Below are 14,777 nucleotides of genomic sequence, written 5' to 3' on the forward strand. Positions count from 1 at the left end.
TGTTTCTGCCCTGTCTCGAACCGGGGACCTTTCGCGTGTGAGGCGAACGTGATAACCACTACACTACAGAAACAAGCTTCCTGGTTTGACTGAAGGAGCACAGTTCCCCTCATATGTTTGCACGATTTCCTCTATACTTTATCAGCAGTTGCTCGGAATGCGAGGGGTAAGTGTGAAAATTGCAGCGGTGTCAGCCAGCATGCATACACTCAGACGTCCTGAAAAATCCCACAGCTGCGGGCAGAGACAGACAAATATCTGATGCCTAAATGCCAGGAAGGAGAGCCTGTTAAATCATCACACAGGGCGCACTGAGAGCAAGCAGGAAGGAAGCCAAGGCATTGTAATCCATTTTTCGCCTGAGGCAAAAAATATGTTTTGCGCAACAATGCTTCGAGTGGAATGAGAAATGTTGAGGGGTTGTGTATTTTGAGCAGGATTTGATTGTTTTCCGCAAAAATGGGCTCGTCCGGGATTTGAACCCGGGACCTCTCGCACCCTAAGCGAGAATCATACCCCTAGACCAACGAGCCTGGGCACACAAATGCAACAGCTCCGACCCTGCTCGGAGGTTTGGTGACAGAGAGTGGGAGACTACATCCCAAAGCAAGAAACTGCACATGGTGCTCTCTTCTGCAGTACGACTAGAGTCATTTGCATGGTCTTCATCGAACATGACATAAAAAGCCTCTATCCTTTAGACATTTTGGCCCAGATTTACAAGAAAATGACTAAGCGCGACGCTGTGCCAAATTTGCAAGCCCCACGCGCCGTCATTTTCAAAATGCAGGGAAGCGCCGTATTTAGTAGAATACAGCGCACCCCTGTGCTTCCCCCTGCGCCAGCTCTAAATTAGCTGCTGAGCGCCAATGCAGCCGTTCTTGCACCATGGTACAAGGATGACTGCGTTGAGGGGGAAATTGTTTTTGTGCAGGAAGGGACACCTTCCTGCCCAAAAAAAAAATCTTCAATGGTGATTTGCTCTTACTTCTATGTGTGCTGCAGAATGCATCACACATAGAAAGAGCAAAAACAAGGAGAAATGAAAACATTTCTCCTCAGTGCGCCACTCTAACGACACCCCTGGGATGGCGTTGGATTTTGGCGCTGACGCAGATTTACGCCAACTCCTAAATCTGGAGCAGCATCAAAATGCTATGGTGTTGCTGTGGCACACTCCCAACAACACCCATTGCACGCCCCTTCCAGGGAACGCGCTGCGTGCTAAGGGGCCGTATTTACAAGGTGGTGTTAAGCCACAAAAAGTGGCTGAACGCCATCTTGTAAATACCGCGCAGTGCATAGTGCCACCGGGGCGTCACTAAAAGTGATGCTCCGGTGGCGATAGGGCCTTGTAAGTCTGGCACTTTATTTGCTCAAGGTGTGTGTTCTAGGTGAGGGCAGGAAAGTTATTTTCGCTCTTGTACCTTCCTTCCTTTGCTGGCTTGAATGCTGTAGGCTCAGGCTTCATTGCAACGGTCAAACAGTGAGCAACTGACTGCCGTAAGCTGGCGCAACTCCTCTTGGTGAGCTGTGACAGATGCACCAGGAGCGTAGTACCTCACGATGGTGAGGGATAGACACAGTCTCTTTTATCTCAGCTTGCCTGTCAGGTGAGGCAGGAAATGCAAGTACTGTGAAAAAGCCCAGCGACTCGAACCAGGGACCTTTCGCATGTGAGGTGCGCATGATAACCACTACACTACACAAACAGACACACTTGCCGGCTTGCTTCATGTGGCTATGCATTGTACTGGAACCACCACACTATGGAAACAGACACACCTGCTTGCTTTATGTGGCTATGCATTGGACTGGGATGCAAGGATGAGGGCCAATGTTCATGACGCTCAAAGCTGAGCCTTCGGGAACACGATCTCTTCCCTTGGAAGAAAGGAACTGGGATCACTTTCATTCCAAGAGGTGATTTCAGAACTGGACCCGAAATTACCATGGAGAAGCACTGTGCATTTAATGTTCCTACGAGCACTGCTGCTCCAGCACAGAAAAGCAGTTGCAAAGAAATCTTGCATACCTTCATGATGCTAAACCGTCTCAACGCCAGTATAAAGTATGTATTGCATTGCAACATGACATCTTACAAGAGTGAAAAGCAGAAATACTCCTGTTTAAAACACAGACTGAACCTATAAAGGTAGGGGTTTGTCTGGGATTTGAACCGAGGTCCTCTCACACCCGAAGCGAGAATCATACCCCTATACCAACTAGACTGCCGCTGCATAGTCATTTGAAACATCTTCTGAAGCGTCTTTCCGAAAAGCAGGGCCATTTGGAGGCTCTCTCTCTCTAAGCGTGCCATAGCAATTGATGTTTTCTGTCAAGGATTTTTTGTTTGTCTCTAGCAAGGCAAGAGGTAGTCAAAATGCCCTGTGCCAGTGAGCTGAGCTAGGGCACTGATGTGAAAAGCAGACCCTTTCTGGTAGTTGTAACCCGCTGCAAGTCATGGACCCTTGCACCTTAGACTTCCCAACCAGAAGCACTGAAGGGCCTGCTAGCTCTTGAGCCAGAGGAGCATGCCTCTTGGATTCAAGCACACTTGCTCGATCAGCACTCGATCAGGCTTGATCAGGCGAGATTTATATTAGTGGCTCATAGGCCTGAAACACTCACCTGGGAGACGCAGGGTGGCTGATTTCCCGGAATGGCCCTTGATGGGGAAATCACCTCCTTTCCCCCGCCTCATTTCAGAATTGTGTGCTAGTCGCAAGACAGTGTTCAGGGGTTCATGGGTACTGCCTACTCCCAGCTGCCTCTCTGTCTTCTTCATGTAAATTGCAAGTCACGAAGAGGCACCATTGCCAATATGCTCCGCCCACCTTACCAAGAAACCTAGTTTGAGCTTGTCTGCCTGTGTTGTTGCAGGGGCAGTGTCTTCTTTGCCCAAAAGGTGGCAGGAGAGCCTCACTTCAAACGATAGAATCAACTGCTTAAGTAGAAACCAGCATGGTATTTACTGTCATAAAGTGCAGCTCTAACAGAAGGTGTGCCTGAGACGCCCCTTCCAGTAATACACAGAATTTTGATTGAGGGCCCAGCCGATGGGTTGGTGGATTTCTCCTCACATGCCACAGCAGCTTCCAAAGATAGTGGTGTGAGGAGCTGGCTCTGCAAGCAGAGCAAGATTTAAGGGAAGAAAATACACCTGTCAGAAGTGGGATTTGAACCCACGCCTCCATGAAGAGACAAGAAGGCTCAGCTTCACTGAAGATCAAGCTCTCTTGAGTTTGGCGCCTTAGACCACTCGGCCATCCTGACAGCCAAAACAGTGTGCAGGTCGGACTCTTCAGTCTGCACTTGTTGATTTTGCCGCTTGCAATGTTCCTATCAAAGTCACAGCTTTAAAGGCCCCTCAATATAACATGGCCAAGAAAAAAAAAAAAAAACAGAACAAGAAACAATGCACATGCACGACCACCGAGGGATGCAGATAACTTTTTAGCGTCCTGCAATAGTAAAGCACGTTTTACACAGGTCACAAGTTTTTAAAGGTCATTTCTGTCTAAGTGTGCATTGAGAGAGACTGAGGTTTTAGGGAGCAAACACAAAAGCTGCTGCTTCCAAGTGTTTCTGCCCTGTCTTGAAACGGGGACCTTTCGCGTGTGAGGCGAACGTGATAACCACTACACTACACAAACAAGCTTGCTGGTTTGACTGAAGGAGCACAGTTCCCCTCATATGTTTGCACGATTTCCTCTATACTTTATCAGCAGTTGCTCGGAATGCGAGGGGTAAGTGTGAAAATTGCAGCGGTGTCAGCCAGCATGCATACACTCAGACGTCCTGAAAAATCCCACAGCTGCGGGCAGAGACAGACAAATATCTGATGCCTAAATGCAAGGAAGGAGAGCCTGTGAAATCATCACACAGGGCGCACTGAGAGCAAGCAGGAAGGAAGCCAAGGCATTGTAATCCATTTTTCGCCTGAGGCAAAAAATATGTTTTGCGCAACAATGCTTCGAGTGGAATGAGAAATGTTGAGGGGTTGTGTATTTTGAGCAGGATTTGATTGTTTTCCGCTAAAATGGGCTCGTCCGGGATTTGAACCCGGGACCTCTCGCACCCTAAGCAAGAATCATACCCCTAGACCAACGAGCCTGGGCACAGAAATGCAACGGCTCCGACCCTGCTCGGAGGTTTGGTGACAGAGAGTGGGAGACTACATCCCAAAGCAAGAAACTGCACATGGTGCTCTCTTCTGCAGTACGACTAGAGTCATTTGCATGGTCTTCATCGAACATGACATAAAAAGCCTCTATCCTTTAGACATTTTGGCCCAGATTTACAAGAAAATGACTAAGCGCGACGCTGTGCCAAATTTGCAAGCCCCTCGCGCCGTCATTTTCAAAATGCAGGGAAGCGCCGTATTTAGTAGAATACAGCACACCCCTGTGCTTCCCCCTGCGCCAGCTCTAAATTAGCTGCTGAGCGCCAATGCAGCCGTTCTTGCACCATGGTACAAGGATGACTGCGTTGAGGGGGAAATTGTTTTTGTGCAGGAAGGGACACCTTCCTGCCCAAAAAAAAAATCTTCAATGGTGATTTGCTCTTACTTCTATGTGTGCTGCAGAATGCATCACACATAGAAAGAGCAAAAACAAGGAGAAATGAAAACATTTCTCCTCAGTGCGCCACTCTAATGACACCCCTGGGATGGCGTTGGATTTTGGCGCTGACGCAGATTTACGCCAACTCCTAAATCTGGAGCAGCATCAAAATGCTATGGTGTTGCTGTGGCACACTCCCAACAACACCCATTGCACGCCCCTTCCAGGGAACGCGCTGCGTACTAAGGGGCCGTATTTACAAGGTGGTGTTAATCCACAAAAAGTGGCTGAACGCCATCTTGTAAATACCGCGCAGTGCATAGTGCCACCGGGGCGTCACTAAAAGTGATGCTCCGGTGGCGATAGGGCCTTGTAAGTCTGGCACTTTATTTGCTCAAGGTGTGTGTTCTTGGTGAGGGCAGGAAAGCTATTTTCGCTCTCGTACCTTCCTTCCTTGGCTGGCTTGAATGCTGTAGGCTCAGGCTTCATTGCAAAGGTCAAACAGTGAGCAACTGACTGCCGTAAGCTGGCGCAACTCCTCTTGGTGAGCTGTGACAGATGCCCCAGGAGCGTAGTACCTCACGATGGTGAGGGATAGACACAGTCTCTTTTACCTCAGCTTGCCTGTCAGGTAAGGCAGGAAATGCAAATACTGTGAAAAAGCCCAGCGACTCGAACCAGGGACCTTTCGCATGTGAGGTGTGCATGATAACCACTACACTACACAAACAGACACACTTGCCGGCTTGCTTCATGTGGCTATACATTGTACTGGAACCACCACACTATGGAAACAGACACACCTGCTTGCTCTATGTGGCTATGCATTGGACTGGGATGCAAGGATGAGGGCCAATGTTCATGACGCTCAAAGCTGAGCCTTCCGGAACACGATCTCTTCCCTTGGAAGAAAGGAACTGGGATCACTTTCATTCCAAGAGGTGATTTCAGAACTGGACCCGAAATTACCATGGAGAAGCACTGTGCATTTAATGTTCCTACGAGCACTGCTGCTCCAGCACAGAAAAGCAGTTGCAAAGAAATCTCGCATACCTTCATGATGCTGAACCGTCTCGACGCCAGTATAAAGCATGTATTGCATTGCAACATGACATCTTACAAGAGTGAAAAGCAGAAATACTCCTGTTTAAAACACAGACTGAACCTATAAAGGTAGGGGTTTGTCTGGGATTTGAACCGAGGTCCTCTCACACCCGAAGCGAGAATCATACCCCTATACCAACTAGACTGCCGCTGCATAGTCATTTGAAACATCTTCTGAAGCGTCTTTCAGAAAAGCAGGGCCATTTGGAGGCTCTCTCTCTCTAAGCGTGCCATAGCAATTGATGTTTTCTGTCAAGGATTTTTTGTTTGTCTCTAGCAAGGCAAGAGGTAGTCAAAATGCCCTGTGCCAGTGAGCTGAACTAGGGCACTGGTGTGAAAAGCAGACCCTTTCTGGTAGTTGTAACCCGCTGCAAGTCATGGACCCTTGCACCTTAGACTTCCCAACCAGAAGCACTGAAGGGCCTGCTAGCTCTTGAGCCAGAGGAGCATGCCTCTTGGATTCAAGCACACTTGCTCGATCAGCGCTCGATCAACCTCAATCAGGCGAGATTTATATTAGTGGCTCATAGGCCTGAAACACTCACCTGGGAGACGCAGGGTGGCTGATTTCCCGGAATGGCCCTTGATGGGGAAATCACCTCCTTTCCCCCGCCTCATTTCAGAATTGTGTGCTAGTCGCAAGACAGTGTTCAGGGGTTCATGGGTACTGCCTACTCCCAGCTGCCTCTCTGTCTTCTTCATGTAAATTGCAAGTCACGAGGAGGCACCATTGCCAATATGCTCCGCCCACCTAACCAAGAAACCTAGTTTGAGCTTGTCTGCCTGTGTTGTTGCAGGGGCAGTCTCTTCTTTGCCCAAAAGGTGGCAGGAGAGCCTCACTTCAAACGATAGAATCAACTGCTTAAGTAGAAACCAGCATGGTAGTTACTGTCATAAAGTGCAGCTCTAACAGAAGGTGTGCCTGAGACGCCCCTTCCAGTAATACACAGAATTTTGATTGAGGGCCCAGCCGATGGGTTGGTGGATTTCTCCTCACATGCCACAGCAGCTTCCAAAGATAGTGGTGTGAGGAGCTGGCTCTGCAAGCAGAGCAAGATTTAAGGGAAGAAAATACACCTGTCAGAAGTGGGATTTGAACCCACGCCTCCATGAAGAGACCAGAAGACTCAGCTTCACTGAAGATCAAGCTCTCTTGAGTCTGGCCCCTTAGACCACTCGGCCATCCTGACAGCCAAAACAGTGTGCAGGTCGGACTCTTCAGTCTGCACCTGTTGATTTTGCCGCTTGCAATGTTCCTATCAAAGTCACAGCTTTAAAGGCCCCACAATATAACATGGCCAAGAAAAAAAAAAAAAACAGAACAAGAAACAATGCACATGCACGACCACCGAGGGATGCAGATAACTTTTTAGCGTCCTGCAATAGTAAAGCACATTTTACACAGGTCACAAGTTTTTAAAGGTCATTTCCGTCTAACTGTGCATTGAGAGAGACTGAGGTTTTAGGGAGCAAAAACAAAAGCTGCTGCTTTCAAGTGTTTCTGCCCGGTCTCGAACCGGAGACCTTTCGCGTGTGAGGCGAACGTGATAACCACAACACTACAGAAACAAGCTTGCTGGTTTGACTGAAGGACCACAGTTCCCCTCATATGTTTGCACGATTTCCTCTATACTTTATCAGCAGTTGCTCGGAATGCGAGGGGTAAGTGTGAAAATTGCAGCGGTGTCAGCCAGCATGCATACACTCAGACGTCCTGAAAAATCCCACAGCTGCGGGCAGAGACAGACAAATATCTGATGCCTAAATGCCAGGAAAGAGAGCCTGTGAAATCATCACACAGGGCGCACTGAGAGCAAGCAGGAAGGAAGCCAAGGCATTGTAATCCATTTTTCGCCTGAGGCAAAAAATATGTATTGCGCAACAATGCTTCGAGTGGAATGAGAAATGTTGAGGGGTTGTGTACTTTGAGCAGGATTTGATTGTTTTCCGCTAAAATGGGCTCGTCCGGGATTTGAACCCGGGACCTCTCGCACCCTAAGCGAGAATCATACCCCTAGACCAACGAGCCTGGGCACAGAAGTGCAACGGCTCCGACCCTGCTCGGAGGTTTGGTGACAGAGAGTGGGAGACTACATCCCAAAGCAAGAAACTGCACATGGTGCTCTCTTCTGCAGTACGACTAGAGTCATTTGCATGGTCTTCATCGAACATGACATAAAAAGCCTCTATCCTTTAGACATTTTGGCCCAGATTTACAAGAAAATGACTAAGCGCGACGCTGTGCCAAATTTTCAAGCCCCACGCGCCGTCATTTTCAAAATGTAGGGAAGCGCCGTATTTAGTAGAATACAGCGCACCCCTGTGCTTCCCCCTGCACCAGCTCTAAATTAGCTGCTGAGCGCCAATGCAGCCGTTCTTGCACCATGGTACAAGGATGACTGCGTTGAGGGGGAAATTGTTTTTGTGCAGGAAGGGACACCTTCCTGCCCAAAAAAAAAATCTTCAATGGTGATTTGCTCTTACTTCTATGTGTGCTGCAGAATGCATCACACATAGAAAGAGCAAAAACAAGGAGAAATGAAAACATTTCTCCTCAGTGTGCCACTCTAACGACACCCCTGGGATGGCGTTGGATTTTGGCGCTGACGCAGATTTACGCCAACTCCTAAATCTGGAGCAGCATCAAAGTGCTATGGTGTTGCTGTGGCACACTCCCAACAACACCCATTGCACGCCCCTTCCAGGGAACGCGCTGCGTGCTAAGGGGCCGTATTTACAAGGTGGTGTTAAGCCACAAAAAGTGGCTGAACGCCATCTTGTAAATACCGCGCAGTGCATAGTGCCACCGGGGCGTCACTAAAAGTGATGCTCCCGTGGCGATAGGGCGTTGTAAGTCTGGCACTTTATTTGCTCAAGGTGTGTGTTCTTGGTGAGGGCAGGAAAGCTATTTTCGCTCTCGTACCTTCCTTCCTTGGCTGGCTTGAATGCTGTAGGCTCAGGCTTCATTGCAAAGGTCAAACAGTGAGCAACTGACTGCCGTAAGCTGGCGCAACTCCTCTTGGTGAGCTGTGACAGATGCCCCAGGAGCGTAGTACCTCACGATGGTGAGGGATAGACACAGTCTCTTTTATCTCAGCTTGCCTGTCAGGTGAGGCAGGAAATGCAAATACTGTGAAAAAGCCCAGCGACTCGAACCAGGGACCTTTCGCATGTGAGGTGTGCATGATAACCACTACACTACACAAACAGACACACTTGCCGGCTTGCTTCATGTGGCTATACATTGTACTGGAACCACCACACTATGGAAACAGACACACCTGCTTGCTCTATGTGGCTATGCATTGGACTGGGATGCAAGGATGAGGGCCAATGTTCATGACGCTCAAAGCTGAGCCTTCCGGAACACGATCTCTTCCCTTGGAAGAAAGGAACTGGGATCACTTTCATTCCAAGAGGTGATTTCAGAACTGGACCCGAAATTACCATGGAGAAGCACTGTGCATTTAATGTTCCTACGAGCACTGCTGCTCCAGCACAGAAAAGCAGTTGCAAAGAAATCTTGCATACCTTCATGATGCTGAACCGTCTCGACGCCAGTATAAAGCATGTATTGCATTGCAACATGACATCTTACAAGAGTGAAAAGCAGAAATACTCCTGTTTAAAACACAGACTGAACCTATAAAGGTAGGGGTTTGTCTGGGATTTGAACCAAGGTCCTCTCACACCCGAAGCGAGAATCATACCCCTATACCAACTAGACTGCCGCTGCATAGTCATTTGAAACATCTTCTGAAGCGTCTTTCAGAAAAGCAGGGCCATTTGGAGGCTCTCTCTCTCTAAGCGTGCCATAGCAATTGATGTTTTCTGTCAAGGATTTTTTGTTTGTCTCTAGCAAGGCAAGAGGTAGTCAAAATGCCCTGTGCCAGTGAGCTGAACTAGGGCACTGATGTGAAAAGCAGACCCTTTCTGGTAGTTGTAACCCGCTGCAAGTCATGGACCCTTGCACCTTAGACTTCCCAACCAGAAGCACTGAAGGGCCTGCTAGCTCTTGAGCCAGAGGAGCATGCCTCTTGGATTCAAGCACACTTGCTCGATCAGCGCTCGATCAGCGCTCGATCAGGCGAGATTTATATTAGTGGCTCATAGGCCTGAAACACTCACCTGGGTACGCAGGGTGGCTGATTTCCCGGAATGGCCCTTGATGGGGAAATCACCTCCTTTCCCCCGCCTCATTTCAGAATTGTGTGCTAGTCGCAAGACAGTGTTCAGGGGTTCATGGGTACTGCCTACTCCCAGCTGCCTCTCTGTCTTCTTCATGTAAATTGCAAGTCACGAGGAGGCACCATTGCCAATATGCTCCGCCCACCTTACCAAGAAACCTAGTTTGAGCTTGTCTGCCTGTGTTGTTGCAGGGGCAGTGTCTTCTTTGCCCAAAAGGTGGCAGGAGAGCCTCACTTCAAACAATAGAATCAACTGCTTAAGTAGAAACCAGCATGGTAGTTACTGTCATAAAGTGCAGCTCTAACAGAAGGTGTGCCTGAGACGCCCCTTCCAGTAATACACAGAATTTTGATTGAGGGCCCAGCCGATGGGTTGGTGGATTTCTCCTCACATGCCACAGCAGCTTCCAAAGATAGTGGTGTGAGGAGCTGGCTCTGCAAGCAGAGCAAGATTTAAGGGAAGAAAATAAACCTGTCAGAAGTGGGATTTGAACCCACGCCTCCATGAAGAGACCAGAAGGCTCAGCTTCACTGAAGATCAAGCTCTCTTGAGTCTGGCGCCTTAGACCACTCGGCAATCCTGACAGCCAAAACAGTGTGCAGGTCGGACTCGTCAGTCTGCACTTGTTGATTTTGCCGCTTGCAATGTTCCTATCAAAGTCACAGCTTTAAAGGCCCCACAATATAACATGGCCAACAAAAAAAAAAAAAAACAGAACAAGAAACAATGCAAATGCACGACCACCGAGGGATGCAGATAACTTTTTAGCGTCCTGCAATAGTAAAGCACGTTTTACACAGGTCACAAGTTTTTAAAGGTCAATTCTGTCTAAGTGTGCATTGAGAGAGACTGAGGTTTTAGGGAGCAAACACAAAAGCTGCTGCTTCCAAGTGTTTCTGCCCGGTCTCGAACCGGGGACCTTTCGCGTGTGAGGCGAACGTGATAACCACTACCCTACAGAAACAAGCTTGCTGGTTTGACTGAAGGAGCACAGTTCCCCTCATATGTTTGCACGATTTCCTCTATACTTTATCAGCAGTTGCTCGGAATGCGAGGGGTAAGTGTGAAAATTGCAGCGGTGTCAGCCAGCATGCATACACTCAGACGTCCTGAAAAATCCCACAGCTGTGGGCAGAGTCAGACAAATATCTGATGCCTAAATTCCAGGAAGGAGAGCCTGTGATATCATCACACATGGCGAACTGAGAGCAAGCAGGAAGGAAGCCAAGGCATTGTAATCCATTTTTCGCCTGGGGCAAAAAATATGTTTTGCGCAACAATGCTTCGAGTGGAATGAGAAATGTTGAGGGGTTGTGTATTTTGAGCAGGATTTGATTGTTTTCCGCTAAAATGGGCTCGTCCGGGATTTGAACCCGGGACCTCTCGCACCCTAAGGGAGAATCATACCCCTAGACCAACGAGCCTGGGCACAGAAATGCAACGGCTCCGACCCTGCTCGGAGGTTTGGTGACAGAGAGTGGGAGACTACATCCCAAAGCAAGAAACTGCACATGGTGCTCTCTTCAGCAGTACGACTAGAGTCATTTGCCTGGTCTTGATCGAACATGACATAAAAAGCCTCTATCCTTTAGACATTTTGGCCCAGATTTACAAGAAAATGACTAAGCGCGACGCTGTGCCAAATTTGCAAGCCCCACGCGCCGTCATTTTCAAAATGCAGGGAAGCGCCGTATTTAGTAGAATACAGCGCACCCCTGTGCTTCCCCCTGCGCCAGCTCTAAATTAGCTGCTGAGCGCCAATGCAGCCGTTCTTGCACCATGGTACAAGGATGACTGCGTTGAGGGGAAATTGTTTTTGTGCAGGAAGGGACACCTTCCTGCCCAAAAAAGAAATCTTCAATGGTGATTTGCTCTTACTTCTATGTGTGCTGCAGAATGCATCACACATAGAAAGAGCAAAAACAAGGAGAAATGAAAACATTTCTCCTCAGTGCGCCACTCTAACGACACCCCTGGGATGGCGTTGGATTTTGGCGCTGACGCAGATTTACGCCAACTCCTAAATATGGAGCAGCATCAAAATGCTATGGTGTTGCTGTGGCACACTCCCAACAACACCCATTGCACGCCCCTTCCAGGGAACGCGCTGCGTGCTAAGGGGCCGTATTTACAAGGTGGTGTTAAGCCACAAAAAGTGGCTGAACGCCATCTTGTAAATACCGCGCAGTGCATAGTGCCACCGGGGCGTCACTAAAAGTGATGCTCCGGTGGCGATAGGGCCTTGTAAGTCTGGCACTTTATTTGCTCAAGGTGTGTGTTCTTGGTGAGGGCAGGAAAGCTATTTTCGCTCTCGTACCTTCCTTCCTTGGCTGGCTTAAATGCTGTAGGCTCAGGCTTCATTGCAAAGGTCAAACAGTGAGCAACTGACTGCCGTAAGCTGGCGCAACTCCTCTTGGTGAGCTGTGACAGATGCCCCAGGAGCGTAGTACCTCACGATGGTGAGGGATAGACACAGTCTCTTTTATCTCAGCTTGCCTGTCAGGTGAGGCAGGAAATGCAAGTACTGTGAAAAAGCCCAGCGACTCGAACCAGGGACCTTTCGCATGTGAGGTGCGCATGATAACCACTACACTACACAAACAGACACACTTGCCGGCTTGCTTCATGTGGCTATGCATTGTACTGGAACCACCACACTATGGAAACAGACACACCTGCTTGCTTTATGTGGCTATGCATTGGACTGGGATGCAAGGATGAGGGCCAATGTTCATGACGCTCAAAGCTGAGCCTTCCGGAACACGATCTCTTCCCTTGGAAGAAAGGAACTGGGATCACTTTCATTCCAAGAGGTGATTTCAGAACTGGACCCGAAATTACCATGGAGAAGCACTGTGCATTTAATGTTCCTACGAGCACTGCTGCTCCAGCACAGAAAAGCACTTGCAAAGAAATCTCGCATACCTTCATGATGCTAAACCGTCTCGACGCCAGTATAAAGCATGTATCGCATTGCAACATGACATCTTACAAGAGTGAAAAGCAGAAATACTCCTGTTTAAAACACAGACTGAACCTATAAAGGTAGGGGTTTGTCTGGGATTTGAACCGAGGTTCTCTCACACCCGAAGCGAGAATCATACCCCTATACCAACTAGACTGCCGCTGCATAGTCATTTGAAACATCTTCTGAAGCGTCTTTCAGAAAAGCAGGGCCATTTGGAGGCTCTCTCTCTCTAAGCGTGCCATAGCAATTGATGTTTTCTGTCAAGGATTTTTTGTTTGTCTCTAGCAAGGCAAGAGGTAGTCAAAATGCCCTGTGCCAGTGAGCTGAACTAGGGCACTGATGTGAAAAGCAGACCCTTTCTGGTAGCTGTAACCCGCTGCAAGTCATGGACCCTTGCACCTTAGACTTCCCAACCAGAAGCACTGAAGGGCCTGCTAGCTCTTGAGCCAGAGGAGCATGCCTCTTGGATTCAAGCACACTTGCTCGATCAGCGCTCGATCAGGCGAGATTTATATTAGTGGCTCATAGGCCTGAAACTCTCACCTGGGAGACGCAGGGTGGCTGATTTCCCGGAATGGCCCTTGATGGGGAAATCACCTCCTTTTCCCCGCCTCATTTCAGAATTGTGTGCTAGTCGCAAGACAGTGTTCAGGGGTTCATGGGTACTGCCTACTCCCAGCTGCCTCTCTGTCTTCTTCATGTAAATTGCAAGTCACGAGGAGGCACCATTGCCAATATGCTCCGCCCACCTTACCAAGAAACCTAGTTTGAGCTTGTCTGCCTGTGTTGTTGCAGGGGCAGTGTCTTCTTTGCCCAAAAGGTGGCAGGAGAGCCTCACTTCAAACGATAGAATCAACTGCTTAAGTAGAAACCAGCATGGTAGTTACTGTCATAAAGTGCAGCTCTAACAGAAGGTGTGCCTGAGACACCCCTTCCAGTAATACACAGAATTTTGATTGAGGGCCCAGCCGATGGGTTGGTGGATTTCTCCTCACATGCCACAGCAGCTTCCAAAGATAGTGGTGTGAGGAGCTGGCTCTGCAAGCAGAGCAAGATTTAAGGGAAGAAAATACACCTGTCAGAAGTGGGATTTGAACCCACGCCTCCATGAAGAGACCAGAAGGCTCAGCTTCACTGAAGATCAAGCTCTCTTGAGTCTGGCGCCTTAGACCACTCGGCCATCCTGACAGCCAAAACAGTGTGCAGGTCGGACTCTTCAGTCTGCACTTGTTGATTTTGCCGCTTGCAATGTTCCTATCAAAGTCACAGCTTTAAAGGCCCCACAATATAACATGGCCAAGAAAAAAAAAAAAAAAAAGAACAAGAAACAATGCACATGCACGACCACCGAGGGATGCAGATAACTTTTTAGCATCCTGCAATAGTAAAGCACGTTTTACACAGGTCACAAGTTTTTAAAGGTCATTTCTGTCTAAGTGTGCATTGAGAGAGACTGAGGTTTTAGGGAGCAAACACAAAAGCTGCTGCTTCCAAGTGTTTCTGCCCGGTCTCGAACCGGGGACCTTTCGCATGTGAGGCGAACGTGATAACCACTACACTACAGAAACAAGCTTGCTGGTTTGACTGAAGGAGCACAGTTCCCCTCATATGTTTGCACGATTTCCTCTATACTTTATCAGCAGTTGCTCGGAATTCGAGGGGTAAGTGTGAAAATTGCAGCGGTGTCAGCCAGCATGCATACACTCAGACGTCCTGAAAAATCCCACAGCTGCGGGCAGAGACAGACAAATATCTGATGCCTAAATGCCAGGAAGGAGAGCCTGTGAAATCATCACACAGGGCGCACTGAGAGCAAGCAGGAAGGAAGCCAAGGCATTGTAATCCATTTTTCGCCTGAGGCAAAAAATATGTTTTGCGCAACAATGCTTCGAGTGGAATGAGAAATGTTGAGCGGTTGTGTATTTTGAGCAGGATTTGATTGTTTTCCGCTA

The 14,777-nt window shown here is 48.5% G+C and overlaps 6 non-coding genes across 6 annotated transcripts; all 6 read right to left on the bottom strand.

The window, feature by feature from the left end:
* TRNAV-CAC (transfer RNA valine (anticodon CAC)) lies at window positions 1-73 on the bottom strand. The gene has a single exon. It is a non-coding gene; the product is annotated as a tRNA-Val (tRNA).
* Window positions 74-461: 388 nt separating this feature from the next.
* Window positions 462-533, bottom strand: TRNAP-AGG (transfer RNA proline (anticodon AGG)). The gene has a single exon. It is a non-coding gene; the product is annotated as a tRNA-Pro (tRNA).
* Window positions 534-4,044: 3,511 nt separating this feature from the next.
* TRNAP-AGG (transfer RNA proline (anticodon AGG)) lies at window positions 4,045-4,116 on the bottom strand. The gene has a single exon. It is a non-coding gene; the product is annotated as a tRNA-Pro (tRNA).
* Window positions 4,117-7,626: 3,510 nt separating this feature from the next.
* Window positions 7,627-7,698, bottom strand: TRNAP-AGG (transfer RNA proline (anticodon AGG)). The gene has a single exon. It is a non-coding gene; the product is annotated as a tRNA-Pro (tRNA).
* A 3,050-nt stretch (window positions 7,699-10,748) lies between these two features.
* Window positions 10,749-10,821, bottom strand: TRNAV-CAC (transfer RNA valine (anticodon CAC)). Its single transcript has one exon. It is a non-coding gene; the product is annotated as a tRNA-Val (tRNA).
* Window positions 10,822-14,320: 3,499 nt separating this feature from the next.
* TRNAV-CAC (transfer RNA valine (anticodon CAC)) lies at window positions 14,321-14,393 on the bottom strand. The gene has a single exon. It is a non-coding gene; the product is annotated as a tRNA-Val (tRNA).
* Between the last annotated feature and the right edge of the window lie 384 nt (window positions 14,394-14,777).

The sequence above is a fragment of the Pleurodeles waltl genome, unplaced genomic scaffold, assembly GCF_031143425.1.
Source record: "Pleurodeles waltl isolate 20211129_DDA unplaced genomic scaffold, aPleWal1.hap1.20221129 scaffold_412, whole genome shotgun sequence".
NCBI lineage: Eukaryota > Metazoa > Chordata > Amphibia > Caudata > Salamandridae > Pleurodeles > Pleurodeles waltl.